Raw genomic sequence first — 15,977 nt, 5'->3', positions numbered from 1 at the left:
GGGCCCGGCCCGTCTGCTGTTCAGAGGTCCGAGAAAACCCTAAGACCCACCTTCGTGGGAAGGAGCACCCCGCACAGACAAGGCAGCCTGCTGGGGTGGCTGGGAGGCCCGAGGTGGCCGTGCAGACTGGGACATGCCCAGGGACTGACGTGGGCCAGCTTGGCCTCCACTGAGGCCGCTGCTTCCCCTGACCCCCCGGGAAGTTGCTCCCAGGAAGGGGGCATCCTGAGGACCTTGTCCCCCCCTTCCACAGCTCCTGCTGGGAGGAATCTGGCGCCTCTGCCAAGGCTGGGAGGAAGGAGAGGTTTCTAATCCCATCCCTGGCTCCGTGCAGCCGGCGCTGGCACCAGACTCAGCGCGGGGGCTGCCAAGCCCGGCCCCCACGGAGGCCCCGCCGTGCGGCATAAAGCCTCCTCTGAGGACAGGCCCGGGCAGGGACGCGGCTCCCGGGGCTGCCAGATGAAACAGTTTTAAAATTCAGCTGGGGTCCCAGGCGAAGTCACAGACCGCCCTGTGTGGGCGCCAGTATCGGGGCCCGGGCAGGGGGGTGCCCTGAGCCTGAGCGATCCTGGCCCCCAGGGTCTGAGAACACAGCGGACAGTGGGCTGGGCTCACGTGAGCCCTGCGGCCTCGAGGCAACTTTCAGATCTTGGGGACCCCCGTGGGGATCCCCAGGCCTGGCTGCACAGCTATGTGTGGTGGGGCTGGGACTGCACCCAGGCCTGCTGGGCCCCAGGGCTCCCACCTCATGGGGACATGGGTGTGACACGTGTCCAAGCCCCGGAATCAGGCATGACAGCTGGGATGCTATATTTGGATGCTGACACCCTGGGGACGCTATCCTTATCCTTGAAGCCACGCTGGCGGCTGGAGGGGCCCAAAGCACACTCTGCCCTCCAAGCCGTGCCGTGCCAAGGAGTGCACTGCCTCTCTGATGCCACCGGTCCCCCTGGGCTCCACGGGGACCCTGCAGGGCTGTTCCTGCTGGGCCAGCCCCCCCACAAGTCCCAGCAACTGGCTACGTCTGTCCAGGCTGCCCCAATCCCAGCTCAGGGGCAGCACTGGGTGTGGCAGAAGGGAAGAGTCTGGAACATTCCACACAATTGAGTATTCACTATAGGAGGGACTTTGTCACTAGTCACTGAGCCTTGGGGTTTTCAGCCTTAACATGGGTATGGTGGTCCCTGGCACACGGCAAGGGTGTGATGAGAACCCCCTGGGGACCACCACACCACCGTCCTCCGATGGGGCCCTCCACACCCTCCCCAGGACCCCTCACGTCACTGGCGTGAGTGTCTCACTCTTGCCCACCTGCCTCTGCACGAAAGCCCCGAGCGGGTGGGCAATGCGTGGACCCTGGTTCCCTCCTGCCTCAACAGAGCCACTGAAACCCACCCCCAGATGAGACCATTCACGTGCAGGACTTGTCACGGGGCCTGGCACAGAACCCTCAACACAGCCACTGAAACCCACCCCCAGATGAGACCATTCACGTGCAGGACTTGTCACGGGGCCTGGCACAGAACCCTCAACACAGCCACTGAATCCCACCCCCAGATGAGACCATTCACGTGCAGGACTTGTCACGGGGCCTGGCACAGAACCCTCAACAGAGCCACTGAATCCCACCCCCAGATGAGACCATTCACGTGCAGGACTTGTCACGGGGCCTGGCACAGAACCCTCAACACAGCCACTGAATCCCACCCCCAGATGAGACCATTCACGTGCAGGACTTGTCACGGGGCCTGGCACAGAACCCTCAACAGAGCCACTGAAACCCACCCCCAGATGAGACCATTCACGTGCAGAGCTTGTCACGGGGCCTGGCACAGAACCCTCAACAGAGCCACTGAAACCCACCCCCAGATGAGACCATTCACATGCAGGACTTGTCACGGGGCCTGGCACAGAGCCCTCAACAGAGCCACTGAAACCCACCCCCAGATGAGACCATTCATGTGCAGAGCTTGTCACGGGGCCTGGCACAGAGCCCTCAACACAGCCACTGAATCCCACCCCCAGATGAGACCATTCACGTGCAGAGCTTGTCACGGGGCCTGGCACAGAGCCCTCAACAGAGCCACTGAATCCCACCCTCAGATGAGACCATTCACGTGCAGGACTTGTCACGGGGCCTGGCACAGAACCCTCAACAGAGCCACTGAATCCCACCCCCAGATGAGACCATTCACGTGCAGGACTTGTCACGGGGCCTGGCACAGAACCCTCAACACAGCCACTGAAACCCACCCTCAGATGAGACCATTCACGTGCAGGACTTGTCACGGGGCCTGGCACAGAACCCTCAACACAGCCACTGAATCCCACCCCCAGATGAGACCATTCACGTGCAGGACTTGTCACGGGGCCTGGCACAGAACCCTCAACAGAGCCACTGAATCCCACCCTCAGATGAGACCATTCACGTGCAGGACTTGTCACGGGGCCTGGCACAGAACCCTCAACACAGCCACTGAATCCCACCCCCAGATGAGACCATTCACGTGCAGGACTTGTCACGGGGCCTGGCACAGAACCCTCAACAGAGCCACTGAATCCCACCCCCAGATGAGACCATTCACGTGCAGGACTTGTCACGGGGCCTGGCACAGAGCCCTCAACAGAGCCACTGAATCCCACCCTCAGATGAGACCATTCACGTGCAGGACTTGTCACGGGGCCTGGCACAGAACCCTCAACACAGCCACTGAATCCCACCCCCAGATGAGACCATTCACGTGCAGGACTTGTCACGGGGCCTGGCACAGAACCCTCAACAGAGCCACTGAAACCCACCCCCAGATGAGACCATTCACGTGCAGAGCTTGTCACGGGGCCTGGCACAGAACCCTCAACACAGCCACTGAAACCCACCCCCAGATGAGACCATTCACGTGCAGGACTTGTCACGGGGCCTGGCACAGAGCCCTCAACACAGCCACTGAATCCCACCCCCAGATGAGACCATTCACGTGCAGGACTTGTCACGGGGCCTGGCACAGAACCCTCAACAGAGCCACTGAATCCCACCCCCAGATGAGACCATTCACGTGCAGGACTTGTCACGGGGCCTGGCACAGAACAAGCTGCCAGAGACGCAGACGGCCCCGCTTGTACTGTCAGATGAGCCGTACTCCGGGCTGATGTGGGGGAGACATGAAGACGTCACAGTCTGGCCCAAGCCAGCTGTAAACCCAGCCAGGCAGCCCGGACACCACCCGAGGTTGGGACGTGGAATAGGAGCTGCCAAGGGCCTGGAGCGACAACCAGGAAACTGAGGCAGAAGCCCCGCTGGTGTCCACTGTCCCTGCAGGAACCCCGACCTTGGCTTGGGGTGAAGCCCGCTCACTGGAGGGTCCCCCCTGCGCCTGGCTGAGGCCTGGCTGGAGGGTGGGCACAGCGGAGGGTGCAGGGCTGGGCTGGAGAGCAGGGAGTGGTCAAAGGTCAGCGGCCCTGACACTGGGTTGCAGCTGGAGGTGTGGACCCTACCTTCAATCCCCACCTTGGGGGTGACCCCAAGGGAGGGTTGGGGCTCCCAGAGGCCACGGTGCTGGGGGCTGTGACTCCAGGGGGAGAAGGTCCTGTCCTGCTGGGTCCTCGGCGACAGCTGCTGGGCCGAATCAAGCATCTGGGTCCTGGAGGCCACACGGCGCCCTCACCTGACCTGTTAAAGGAGAACTGCGACCAAATAGCAGCGGCAACAGGCCGCCTGTTTCCCCGGGCTGGCAACACTGTCCCGTCTCCCGCAAACACGTGTCCATCTGTTTCGTTGCTGGGTGTGCTGCCGCACAACGGGAAGCCGCAGTCACCCCAGCAAGGGAGAAGCTTCCAGCTATCCACGGGGGCTTCTCCCTAATTCAAAAGCCATGGTGGACACGAGCCTCGGAGCAGCCCCAGTGCACTGGGAGGACAAGGACACTGAGAAGTAAGTGTGGTGGGGACCCGCAGAGCCCAGACACACCTGGCTTCTGGGAGGGAGGGCTGGCATGGGGGTCCCAGCCCCCACCCAGGTCCAGCTGGGGAGGGGGATTCAGGCCCTGGTGCTGCCTGACGGAGACATTCCCTGGTGGTCCTGGCTGCCCAGGGTCTGAGGACACGTGGCCTGAGAGCGGCCCACAGGGCCCTCCACAGGTGGCCCTGCCCCTGCTTCCTCTCAGGCCGCCCCCCCACCCCACAGTGGCTGGAGTCTGGCCTCCCAGAAAGAGCTTGGTTAGTATGCCCATTAGGTTTGGGGATAAAGCAAACTTTAACCTATTGCACTATAATTAGTATCAATGGCAATATCCTAATTAGGAACTGCTTTAAATAGAGTAAAAGGCAGAAATTGTACTGTGGAGAATAAAAGCACAGTAACTGGAAAAATGTATCCAGAAAGAAGACGTAACGACTAGCGACTAGCGGTGGGGACAAAGGACTGAACTAGCGCATGGAATCCCAGCGAGGGCCAAGGCGCTGGGGGGGGCGCTGGAGGAGCAGGTTCCGCATCCTGAGCTAACAGAGCGATGAGAACGCCCGTCCTATGAAAGTCCCGGGTGGGAACCGCAGTGCACGAGAAAGCCCCCACGAGTTTAATGAAGCCACCATCCAAGAACGTTCTTGCAAGAATTTTAAACTAAAAGGAACACGGCAGCAACCACACCAGAAAGGAGGTGTCATATTTTAAAAATACACATAAATCAAAACCACTTCTGCCACCTCCGATGACATAATAAACACCCAGAGACGAAGGAACAACAGCTGCGGGAACTTCAGAGAACGAGGTTGTTCCTTGCAGACCTATTATCCTGCCAAGCTGTCACTCCTGTACAAAGGCAGCAGAAAGCTCTTTAGACGTTTTTGAATTCTGAGAATATATTAATCACAAGGCTTATTTCTAGGATCTGCCTCAAACAATCTCCTGAATTTAAAAGATACATGTAAAAGGGAACGATGATGTTAAAAAATAAAGCACACTTAAATGAACAAATTCTCTATTTGTTAATTTGCTCTATTTGCAAAGATAAGTCAACAAGAACCCTATCAGAGCAAGGGTTATTACCGATAAAAGTATGCAAATAGTGCAACTGTCAGAAAAACACACAGTGTGAAAAAGAAAAACCCCAATAAATACAGGACAGAAAGGAAGAACATTAATTGCAATCAATGAGAGATAGAAAGACACAGAGATGGAGAGAAAGAAGCCCCAAACCCTGAGTTTCTTGTTTCTTCACAGGCGGAGGACAAGGTGTGCGGCTTGACAATGTAAGGAAATAAATACCGAAATAAGAACATTGTTTCACGTTTCACTGCTGGTTGAGTGAAAAACAGCTTGCCAATATTTCAATCCCATTTAAAAGAAAAAACACATAGGGTCTCAACAATAGGGAGAAAAGAAAAATAATCGGCATAGAAAGATAAAAATCAAGATGACAAAAAAGTGGGTGCCTGAAGACTGAATCAAAGGACAAATACAACTGCCTTTGTTAAAAGGCTGTCACTCTCCAGATAAAAAAAAAAATCCAGCAATAAGATGTTTGCAAGAGAGACAACTAAAACAGACATGCATACGAGGACTAAAAGAGTTACCAGTAAAATTTGAGTAGTGAAATTTTGGGGTTTCAATGTTAACATGAAGTAAAACATCATCCAAAGCAAAAACTATTAAATGTGATAAGGAGGACATAATAAGAGGCATGGTTGATAGCAGCGTAATTACATTGAATCTAAATGCTCTAAAGATAGAGCAAACTGTATATGTATATACCTGCTAGAAAAATAAAGTAGAAATGATAAAAGAATGATTATAATTGAAGAACCTAATACTTTCATTATCAAGTACACAAAACAAATTCAGAGACGCATGAAAGAGCTAAATAACAAAACAAGGTAACATTACTGGTTGTGCGAACTAAAATAAAATCTTAAGCCCCCCCCCAGCTGATTGAGTGGACCCCCTCTTGGCCAAGGGGACCCCAGAAATACCCTAAAGCTGAGTTGCTGCATGACCAGGGGGGTCACACAGGCCTCGTCATGCCCCCTCCCTTCTTGGAGATGTCCTTTGTCACTCTCTGCCGGGCCGAAGGCCATGCAAGACAAAGCTGAAACCACACCTGCAGGTCCTCAGTTTGTCCGACAGATCTCGTGAGTCTATGTTGGGTGACTTGTCTTTTGTCTCTGATTAGCAGACTTCCTTTACTGAAAACATTCCAAGCTTCATTTCTTTGACTAATCATAAATCAAAGAATCTTTAAAACCACCTGTAACCTATAAGCCCTTCAATTGGAGATGTCCTGCCTTTTGGGGCCAAACCAATGCACACCTTTCATGTGCTGATCTATGACTTTACGTGTAATTCCTGTCTCCTTGAAATGTAACCCGGCCACAGCAAGTCCACTTGCTCAAGGCTTCTTGGTGTGGCTCTGGGCCATGGTCCTCATACTTGGGTCAGAATAGACTCTGATGGTTTCTCTACTAATTGCTCAAAAGCAGTTTCCAGTAACAAGGTGACAACAACCCATCAGAGCAGTCTGGCTGACAACCCTGAGGACCCCGAGGCCCACCCTGTGCCCCCACCCCCACCCCCACCCCCAGCCCTGCCCAAGGACTCTTAAATCCATCGCAGGGATTCCCAAGCTGACGGATTGAAAATCACGGCTTATCAACGTTGTCATCTCAGTCAGAATCCCAATGGCTTTTTATGGAATCTGGCAAAATGATTCCTAAATTCTTTTGGCAAAATAGGGAGAAAAATGTATCAAAGAAAGCAAAACAGTGTATAACAGAATGCCAATGAACCATGCAGAGGGGCCTTCTAAATCGCAGAAGACACTATAAAGCCACAGTGATTAAAATGGTGTAGTATGACTCCAAAATATAAGCAAAACTTAACTGGAACAGACTCTGATGCATACAAGGAGGCATTGTGTGTTAGACAATGGAGGTAGAAAACTATTTATTGAATTATGTCAGGATGATTGAGGTGGGAAGGAAATAAATTTTAATAATTTATGTCCACATACTACGTTAAGATAAATATTACAAAACACAAAACTACAAAGAAACAGAGAATACTGTGGCCGTGTGGCTCAGAGCTCGTGGAACAGAGAGGACCGAGTGAAGCGGGTACAGACCTCTGGGGAGCCCAGGCTCCGTGGCAGCCGATTAACTGACACACGGAAAATCATCGCCACCAAAATAAGCGCAAATGAAACAAGAAAACACTTAGAACATAATGACAAATAAAGGAAGCTTTAAAATATCTGGACATGTGACGAATCTCTGGACCTCCTCTCTCAATTTTGCTAAGAACCTAAAACTACTCTAAAAAATAAAGTCTTAGGAAAAAAACACACACAAAAATCCAATGACTCAAAGGACAAACAGGAAAGGTCACGGTGAGGTAATTTGTACACTTGAGAAAAAACAGATTGCAAGTAACTGTAGGGCCCTGGGTCAACCTTCCTAATAGCCAAAGACGTGCACATTAAAACCAAAGAGAAAACTGCATTAAAACCTGCAAAAGTAAAGACACTCACCCCACGAACAAATTTTAATAATCCCTATGTTTTTATAATCCTCTTCCTTAGCCATCTACTTGACCATCTGAGATACTTCCCAGGAATGGGGGGTTTTCTGCCAAAGGGCTGAGATTCTCGAGGCCCTGGACAGACCTCCTGATGCCAAGACTCACCATCCCACGGCCTCCCCAAGCACGTGGCCCCTGCTAGTCCCAGCACGGCCTCCCCAGGGCACGCTGCGCCCCGTCTCTGATCCCCGTGAGTCCTGGAGACGGACTGGAGGCAGCTGTTCCTGACAAGGTGTCTGTCATTAAAAAATTCCTTTTTTCCTTGGCAATCCTCCTTGTCTCAATAACTGGATCTTTGTGCTACGAGCAAAGCTGGACCTCGGCTAAAATCCCCTTGTGTTTGTTTTTTTTTTTTTTTTGAGACAGAGTCTCACTCTGTTGCCCGGCTAGGGTGCCGTGGTATCAGCCTAGCTCACAGCAACCTCAGACTCCTGAGCTCAAACGATCCTCCTGCCTCAGCCTCCCGAGTAGCCAGGACTACAGGCATGTGCCACCATGTCTAATTTTTTCTATATATTTTTAGTTGGCCAATTAATTTCTTTCTATTTGTAGTAGAGACAAGGTCTCGCTCTTGCTCAGGCTGGTTTTGAACTCCTGACCTTGAGCCATCCTCCATCCTCGGCCTCCCAGAGTGCTAGGATTGCAGGGGTGAGCCACCGTGCCTGGCCCCCCTTGTGGTTTTGATAACAGTGAAATCTCTACAAACTCACTACCCATGAACCTATGAGGAAGTACGTATTCTCATGAGTTGCTGGTAGACTTAGTAATGTTCTGCAGAAGAGCAACTGGGCAAAACCTATCGAGAACCATGAATGTTCACAGCACACGCTGCAGCAAGCCCACGTGCAATAATGATTTCTCCCAGGAATTTTTAGCAGAGAAATTAGTCAGAAAGGGGGCATATGTACACAAATTCTGACAGTGCCATCACTTAGCTTATAATAAGAGAAACCTAAAAATGGCTCCATAAGCAGAATTACAATTGAGGCTCAATCACATGGCCTTCCTGCCTGCACCTGGCCCTTGGCAGTGAGGGTGGCTTCTCCTTTTTTTGACTGAGACAGGAAGCTGGGAGAAGAGGAGACTCAGACCTAAGGCCGAGTCCCACAGATGCCCAGTGTTGTCGAAATACGCACGGGGAAGGCCAGCTGCCACGCTGAACCACTGCTCCCTGGGGACCCCCGACAGGGGACCCAGAACGTCCCTGTTCTAGCCCGTGCCCGGGAGATGTCCACCAACTGGATGATGGATGGATGGATCCTGGGAAGTGGCTAACCGGGCCTGGGGGTGGGGTGAAGGTCAGAGTTAGGAAGGGACGCCTGCTACCATCCCCCGCCCCGCCGCCCAGGTGTTGCCCACCGAGCACACTGTCATCATCCTTCCCACCGTGCACCTGCCCCGCCCCTCCACGTGGCCGGCCCCGGGAGGCTGCCTATGACAGGCGAGGCCCGGTGTGAGCAAGCCTGGCCCGTGGCCCAGCACAGCCACTCCTGTGTGCACAGCCCGCACGGCCGCAGCAGGTGTCACGGGGGAGGCCCCGTCGGCGGGACACGGCCCACCCGCCTGCCCTTCCGCTCACGGCGGGATCTGCTAGTGTCGCCCATTTCTGACCTCGTCCATGCTGACATGCGGGCCTGACTTCATCCCCAGGCTGGGGAGGACGTGAAACGTGGCAGTCCGTCACCGGGTGGGAAGAGACGGCACCGTGGCTCAGGCCACGCTCCACGCTGAGTCACCACCGAGGCTGGGGCGGCGTCTCTCCATCCGCACTCCCGCCCAGGGCCAGAGGCTCGGCGCACTGGAGGAAAGGGGGCTGAGGACACGCGGGGGGCCTGGGCCAGCGGCCCACCCCACCTGCCCCGACAACGGCCCGCCCCTCTGCTGTTGGCCGCTAGACGCAGCCCCCCAGCAGCCCAGGGCCCTCAGCAGCCACCCGCCTGAAACCCCCGGCTCGGTGCTGCGGACAGAGCTGTTGGGCGATCGCCTGGCTCAGCACTCAGGCGCCTGCTCCCCGGGGTGGTGTCTGAGGCCCCGTGCCGAAACCCAGCCACAAAAGGTGCTCCCGGCCCCGCCACGCCCACGCACCTGGGACCCGACTGAAGGTAAACGGAACAGCTGCGCAGGCTCTGGGAAGGGCCTCAGAGGGTGTCCCCTGCCCCAGCCACTGTAGAGCAGTGTCTGTAACCCCTTCCCGTGGGGACGGAGCAACCCAGCTGATGCCCGTGCTGGTGGCAGGGGCGATGTCCTCAGCAGAACCAGCCTGGGGTCACTGGGAGAGCTGGAGGGTTTTCTTGGCATATTCCCCCCCCCGCCCCCCCCCCCCCCCCGTTAGGCCGTGGCCTGGCCTGGCATCTGGGAGGACTCAGGTCCCTGGGCCTCTTCCTGCTCCTTCCACCTCCCCACTGGGCTGGCAGTCACCCTGAAGGCCTAAGAGGTCCAGGTTGGCAGACTTCCGCGCATATACTCTGGACACACCCGGAAGGCTCCCCCTACCCAGGTGGGGGGGGGGGGGAGTGGGCATCTGTGCCAGGTCTTCCCCCGTAAAACGTGGCTCTGTGCCCCGTGCAGACCCGAGGTGGCCTGCCTCAGCTGGGGCAGCACCTGCCCTCCCATCCTCCGAGGCCTGGCTGTGCCAGGCACCTGCGTGGTCCAGGCTAGGGCCAGCCTTCTCTGAGGACCCGCACCCTCCCCTCAGCACACCTGGGCAGGTCAGCACCGCAGCCCCCCGGCCAAGCACAGATGGACCCAAAGGCTTGCGGGCACAGCGCAGGTTCCGGGGCAGATGCCTTGATGGACAAGCCCCGAGGTACTGAAGGCAGCCCCGCCCTGCCCTGGAAGCTTCCGGCTGTGCGGGAGGGACTCAGGCCGGGCCCCCATGCCAGGCCTCGGGACAGGGGCCACGCTGTGAGCAGGGCTCTGGCAACGTCTGGTCCCGAGACCTTGGCGAGATGGGCCACGAGTGCTCAGCAGGAACTGCGGGGAGGAGGACACGCCCCGCTGGCCTGAAGGGCTCTCGTGATTTAAGAAGATGCCTCCCTCTCAGTTCCTGTTGCAATTCAAAACAAAAGCAGCTGTTGGGAGGTTGCTGAGTTCTGAAGAATTTCCTGCCTTGACTCTTCACAGGGACACACAAAGGAAGCGCATTGTCCCGGCAGTGAAGCTGGAGACGTGTAGGCCCAGGGGCGGCCCTGGTGGGTCAGCGCCTGGCCCTGTCCCCTGGAACCAGGCGTCACACCCCGTGCTCGGGTTCTGAGCAACAGCGCCGTCGCCGGGCTCTGAACGCTTGTCCTGTGTCCTTCAGTTAACACGCTGGGCTGCGCCCCTCCCCGGGGCCTGGACCCCTTCCCCATCATGGGGCGGCTCCCCAGGCCAGGGCCCCCTCCTCGCCCAGCACAGGGGCTGCGACCCCGAGGCCCTGGGATCCGGGGCTGTGCACTGAAGCTCTTGGGAGCTGAGGCCGCGCAGGCAGCGTTTGCAAACCCGGAGGCTTTAGGGCAGAGGGAGGGAGATGCCCGACTGGCATGAGGGTGAGTGTGGCTTCCCTGCGGCCTGCTCAGCGCCCATGACCGGCACGGCAACCGTCAACGCTATCCCTGTCCCCACACCTCCCGCCGCGGACGTCTTCCCCCTGCCCACGTGATGCCTCAGACCCTGAAGCTGTACAGGAAGGGGACGGGCAGAGGCGTCCCCAGCATTTCTTGCCTGGGTGGGAAATCCAACGTGTGGCCTCTTAAAACCAGTCCTCTGTACCGAGTCCAGGCGTGCTGGGGACCCCCTCCCCCACTCCCCGCTGCCCTCCCTCCCCTGCCCCAGCACCCACAGGAAGGTTTCTGGACGTGGGAGTTCCTCTGACACATTGTCCACGTCCCCTACACCTTCCCGAGTTAGACGACAGTCCCAAGTAGTGGGCTGCCCTGTGCTCTGTCTCCGTCAGCAAGCCAGGCTGCGGTCTCATGCGATGACGGCCTGGCAGTGGTGGCCTAGCTGAGCTGGGTCCCAGACACCCGAGCACTGGAGAAGGGGCTGGGGAACAAGCCCCGAGCCATGCTCACAACCATCTGACCAGGTAGCGAATCAAAAGGACAGGAGGCAGAGTGGGGGGGCTCGGTCATGGTGGGGGCTGCTGGGGCTGCAGACCTGATGCAGACCTGCACCGGGCAGCTGTGGTCACAGGCCAAGCTTTACCCACCACAGACCCTGAAAATGCAAAGGCAAAGCGAGCCCGCGGCCCAAGGCAGGCCACTCGAGAACGCCCACTGCCCTCTGGTTGGGCTGCGGCCCGAATGTTCTCATCAGCCCTTTGCTTTCATTGGGGAAATTTTTATCTTGAGCAATGACACACAGTGGTGACGAGAAGTCCTTTTATTTTTATTTTGTTTTCTTTTGAGACAGAGTCTCACTCTGTTGCCCAGGGTAGAGTGCCGTGGTGTCAGCCTAGCTCATAGCAACCTCAGACTCAAGTGATCAAGTGATCCTTCTGCCTCAGCCTCCCAAGTAGCTGGGACTACAGGCATGCGCCACCATGCCCAGCTAATTTTTTCTATATATTTTTAGTTGGCCAATTAATTTCTTTTCTATTTTTAGTAGAGATGGGGTCTTGCTCTTGCTCAGGCTGGTTTTGAACTCCTGACCTTGAGCGATCCTCCCGCCTCGGCCTCCCAGAATGCTAGGATTACAGGTGTGAGCCACTGTGCCTGGCTGAGAAGTCCTTTTAAAATAATCTGATACTTCCATCCAGTGTCCTCAGTGAGGCGGGCTCACGAGGTCCTCCATCGGCTTTGATGCAGGAGGCAAACCCGCCAGGCCAGCGCCCAGGGAGGGGCTGGGACGGAACGTCCCAATACTCCCCACTCGCTCCTGTGGGCACATCCTGCAAAAGCCTGGCTCACGTTTGTCTGTGTCACTTGTGGGAAATAAGTTCCCTCTGACACAAAGCTGGTGAAAAACTAGACCTCCTCTGGTTTCGGAGAGCCCGGAGGCTTCCCTCTGCCACATGCAGAGCCACCTGCAGGCCCAGCCCAGGCCCCAGGACGGCTATGACCTCAGGCAGCAGGAGCGTGGGGCTCTGGCCCCGGTGGCTCTCGCCTTTGGAGTCCCCTGTGATCTCTCCACGACCTTCTTCCTTTCTCCTTCCACCCAATCACTTGCACAGCCTGTCCACCCTGGACCCCAGACCCCTACTATTCCAGGAGATGCTGGAAAGGCTGCCCTCGGCCCGAGCACCAGGCTTGGCGTGTCCATGCAAATGGACTTTTCCAGGCCCATGGTACGTTGGCAGAGCCGAGATGGCACCTGAAAGCTGGCATCCACCTCCCAGGAAGCCACACTGATACGAAGGCGGGACATCCCTACAGCTCCCCTGGGAACCAGGAGGGAGCCTCTGGTTACCAGGTGTGAGAGCCGGGGCAGATAAAGCAGGGATTACAGCAGTTCTTCCTCCTCCTCAGACTGCTGCCACTTAAATAAGACAATACATGTTAAGTGCTTAGCACAAAGCCTAGCATGTAGTAAGTGTTCGATAAATGCTAGCTATGATCCGTCTTTTTTTGGAATGAGGATAGGGATAGTTAAACATTCCGTAGGCAGTGAGGACCCGCTGATGGCTCTGGAGAAGAATTAATGTAGATGCAGGTAACATGAGGAAGGCCTGAGAAAAGGACTGTATTTAGACAGGTACGGGCACAGGGAAACTTCACGCGTGATGAAGGTGGCATCTCCAATCACTGGGGGGACAGAGATGGACTCTTTAATAAATGGGACAACTGGGTAGCCCCGCGGAGAAAGATGAAATTCGATTCCTACTTCACACCATACACAACAACAGACTCCAGACAGACCAGGGATTCGGGTGCAACCAACGGAGCCAGACAAGCTAGAGGAAAGCGCGGTGGGCCCCTCTCCCATCCTGGCGTGGAGAAAGGCTTTCCAGCCGTGACTCGAACCCAGAGGGGATGGAAGTTTGACAGTTTTGACTGCACTAAAAAAACTGCATGGCAACAAAAACGCCAAAGTCGAAAGACAACCAGCAAACTGGGAGAAAACATCGAACATATATCAGACAACAGTGCCTCATCTAACATACAAAGAACTCCTTAAAAAGGCCCAGAAACCTGACAGAAAACGGGAAGACGGAAACAATTCACAAGAAAGATAAAAGAATGGCCCTTCAATGCATGAAAGGTGTTCAGATTCCCTGGTAATTAGAGAAATGCAAATTAACACGCCATCTACAGACAGTGAAAATTCTGCCGTAGGACAGCACAGTCTGCGGGTCTGGGGACAGGCGGCATGTGCCTGGGGACACGGGCACCCATTTTCACCCCTGGTGACGAGGAACCGGCGTAGGCCTCCGGAGGGAGACAGGCAGCACACAGCAAAGCCGCGCAAGCTCCTACCCTTTGACCCGGCAACGCCGCTGCCGGGCGTCTACCCTGGCGGTGCGGCTGCAACACCCCGGAAGTCCGTACGCGCCAGGCCCTTCGCCCCACGGCTATCTGCAATTGGAAAACTCGGAGCAAACAGCCTAGACGCTAACATGCTAACGTCCGCATAGGAAAGTGCTGGAGAACTGCACAGTGGAGCACTGTCCAGCTGTGAGGATGGACGGATGGACGGGGACGCTCTCTGTGCCTGATAAGGAGAGATTTCCGGGCTATAGCGTTAAGTGGGGAAACCCACCGACGCGTGAAACAGTGTCGTTTGTATTCCATCCTTCGTGTAAGAAAGGAGGGGATGTGAGAACAGTCTCGTTTCTGCAGGAGAATTAGAGGAAGGACAGAGCAGAAACTAAGGAGAAGGGCTGCCCACGGGAGGAAGCGGGTGGGAGGGCAGGGGAGGGCAGAGCCGCCGTTCTCTGGGCACACCTTTGAGTGGAGAGCGCTGACCTTCAGCACCGCAGCGTGTCACCCTGGCCAGGCCACAGTGCCCAGTGGCGCGGTCACGCGTGGGCCCAGGTGTTGCTGTGGGTAGGTGTTGTGGAGACGTGGGTGGCATCTACACTCAGGGACTCTCAGTGAGGAGATGACCCTGGGTGGTGGGAGTGGGCCCCGTCCAGCTGATGCAAAGACCTTACTAGCAACTTAATTTCTTAGCAATTAAGAAATTCGGCAAGAATGCTGCACCAGATCATCTTGAGTTTTTTATTCCTTTTTCTTTTAATAAAATCCCTAGCAACCGTCCCCGTTCTGTTTCCAGCTGTGCTGCCACGGGGCTCTGAGGACGGGAGGCGCTCTTGGCTCAAGCGCTAACTGTCCCTATCTGCACCTGGCGCCGTCAGAAACCGTCCTGGGCTCCGTTTCTGGTAACAGCACGTCGCTGCGTTGAGAGCATGTGGCTCGTGTCACCGGCTGCCTTCCCCTCGGCCTCCGTCGGTGCCTCAGTCACAGCAACCCCTGCTCACTCAGACAGCAGGGGGGGCGCTGTGCTCCAGGGCCTCCTCCCCCTGCGCCCCCCGCATCATAATAAAATGCACCCTTTAATTTCAACACACAGTACTCAGCTGAGGCGGAAGGCTAATTAGCCTAAAGAACAGGCTGTTCTGATTTTTGACAAGCCCTGCCCCCCAATTTCTAACTCCCGATTAATTTCCCTGCTTAGAAAATGAGACCCTGAAGTCTTAACGAGGCCTTGAGTGTGGCAGGGGGCGGGCGGGTGACCCCGCCGAGGGCACTGTGGGTCCCCCAGAACACCCCATGGGCCGGGGCGGGTGGGGGCTCCCTGGTTAACTGTGTCCTCCCAGGGGCCTGCAGGGAGCACGCGGAAGGTGGAGAAGGAAGACGGGGCAGCGGTCCACCTGCTCCGAGAGAGGACACACCAGGTCGGGGGGCTCTGCGGGGCGATCACAGCGCCCAGCCTCATGGACGCTATGGGTGGAAGGCCCAGCCATGGGCATGCCCCACCCCCACCCCAGCGGGGAGGGGCTGTGAGTTCCAAGCAGAGATTGTCACTCCCACGGCGTTTGCCCAGGTGTGTCCTGGAACCTTGGGAGACACCAAAGCCGCATGTGCTTGTGTGTGAGAACTGGCTAGGCTTTTCCTCTGGGAGACTCTCCCCGCCCAGCCCCAGGGCTCCCCCTCTCTCGGGCACAGGCTCTAGAGACACGAGGACCCGTGCACCTACTGTGTGTCGTGAGCCGTGCTGTGCACCTGTGCACGGGTCTGTCCGAGGGCCGCCACAGCTGGGGGATGGTGGCCCCCAGCTATGTGCACCCACTGCTGACCCCATTTCTCACCCACTGGGGCAGGGCCACCCCAGCACACTGAGGCAGAAACAAGGACTGGACGTGCCACGATCTGATCCCTGGTCCAGAAGCTGGAGAGCCTGGGCCTGGCCGGGGAGCCCCACGGGGTGGGGGGAAAGGCCTCTGGCAGCATGGCCCGGCCACGCAGGGAAAGGGCTCAGCTCAAGGTGT

At 56.4% G+C, this 15,977-nt stretch overlaps 1 protein-coding gene and 1 long non-coding RNA gene across 2 annotated transcripts in view; one reads left to right on the top strand and one right to left on the bottom strand.

The window, feature by feature from the left end:
- Positions 1 to 15,977, bottom strand: part of RAMP1 (receptor activity modifying protein 1) — a 48,018-nt gene that overhangs the window by 17,372 nt on the left and 14,669 nt on the right. The gene's annotated exons all lie outside the window — the stretch shown is intronic.
- LOC105866421 (uncharacterized) lies at positions 3,753 to 7,834 on the top strand. The gene is made up of 2 exons (XR_012920661.1): positions 3,753 to 3,928; positions 7,569 to 7,834. It is a non-coding gene; the product is annotated as an uncharacterized LOC105866421 (long non-coding RNA).

The sequence above is a fragment of the Microcebus murinus genome, chromosome 8 (genome assembly GCF_040939455.1).
Source record: "Microcebus murinus isolate Inina chromosome 8, M.murinus_Inina_mat1.0, whole genome shotgun sequence".
NCBI lineage: Eukaryota > Metazoa > Chordata > Mammalia > Primates > Cheirogaleidae > Microcebus > Microcebus murinus.
Note: the sequence above shows the minus strand (reverse complement) of the source record. Positions and strands in the feature narration are given on the sequence as shown.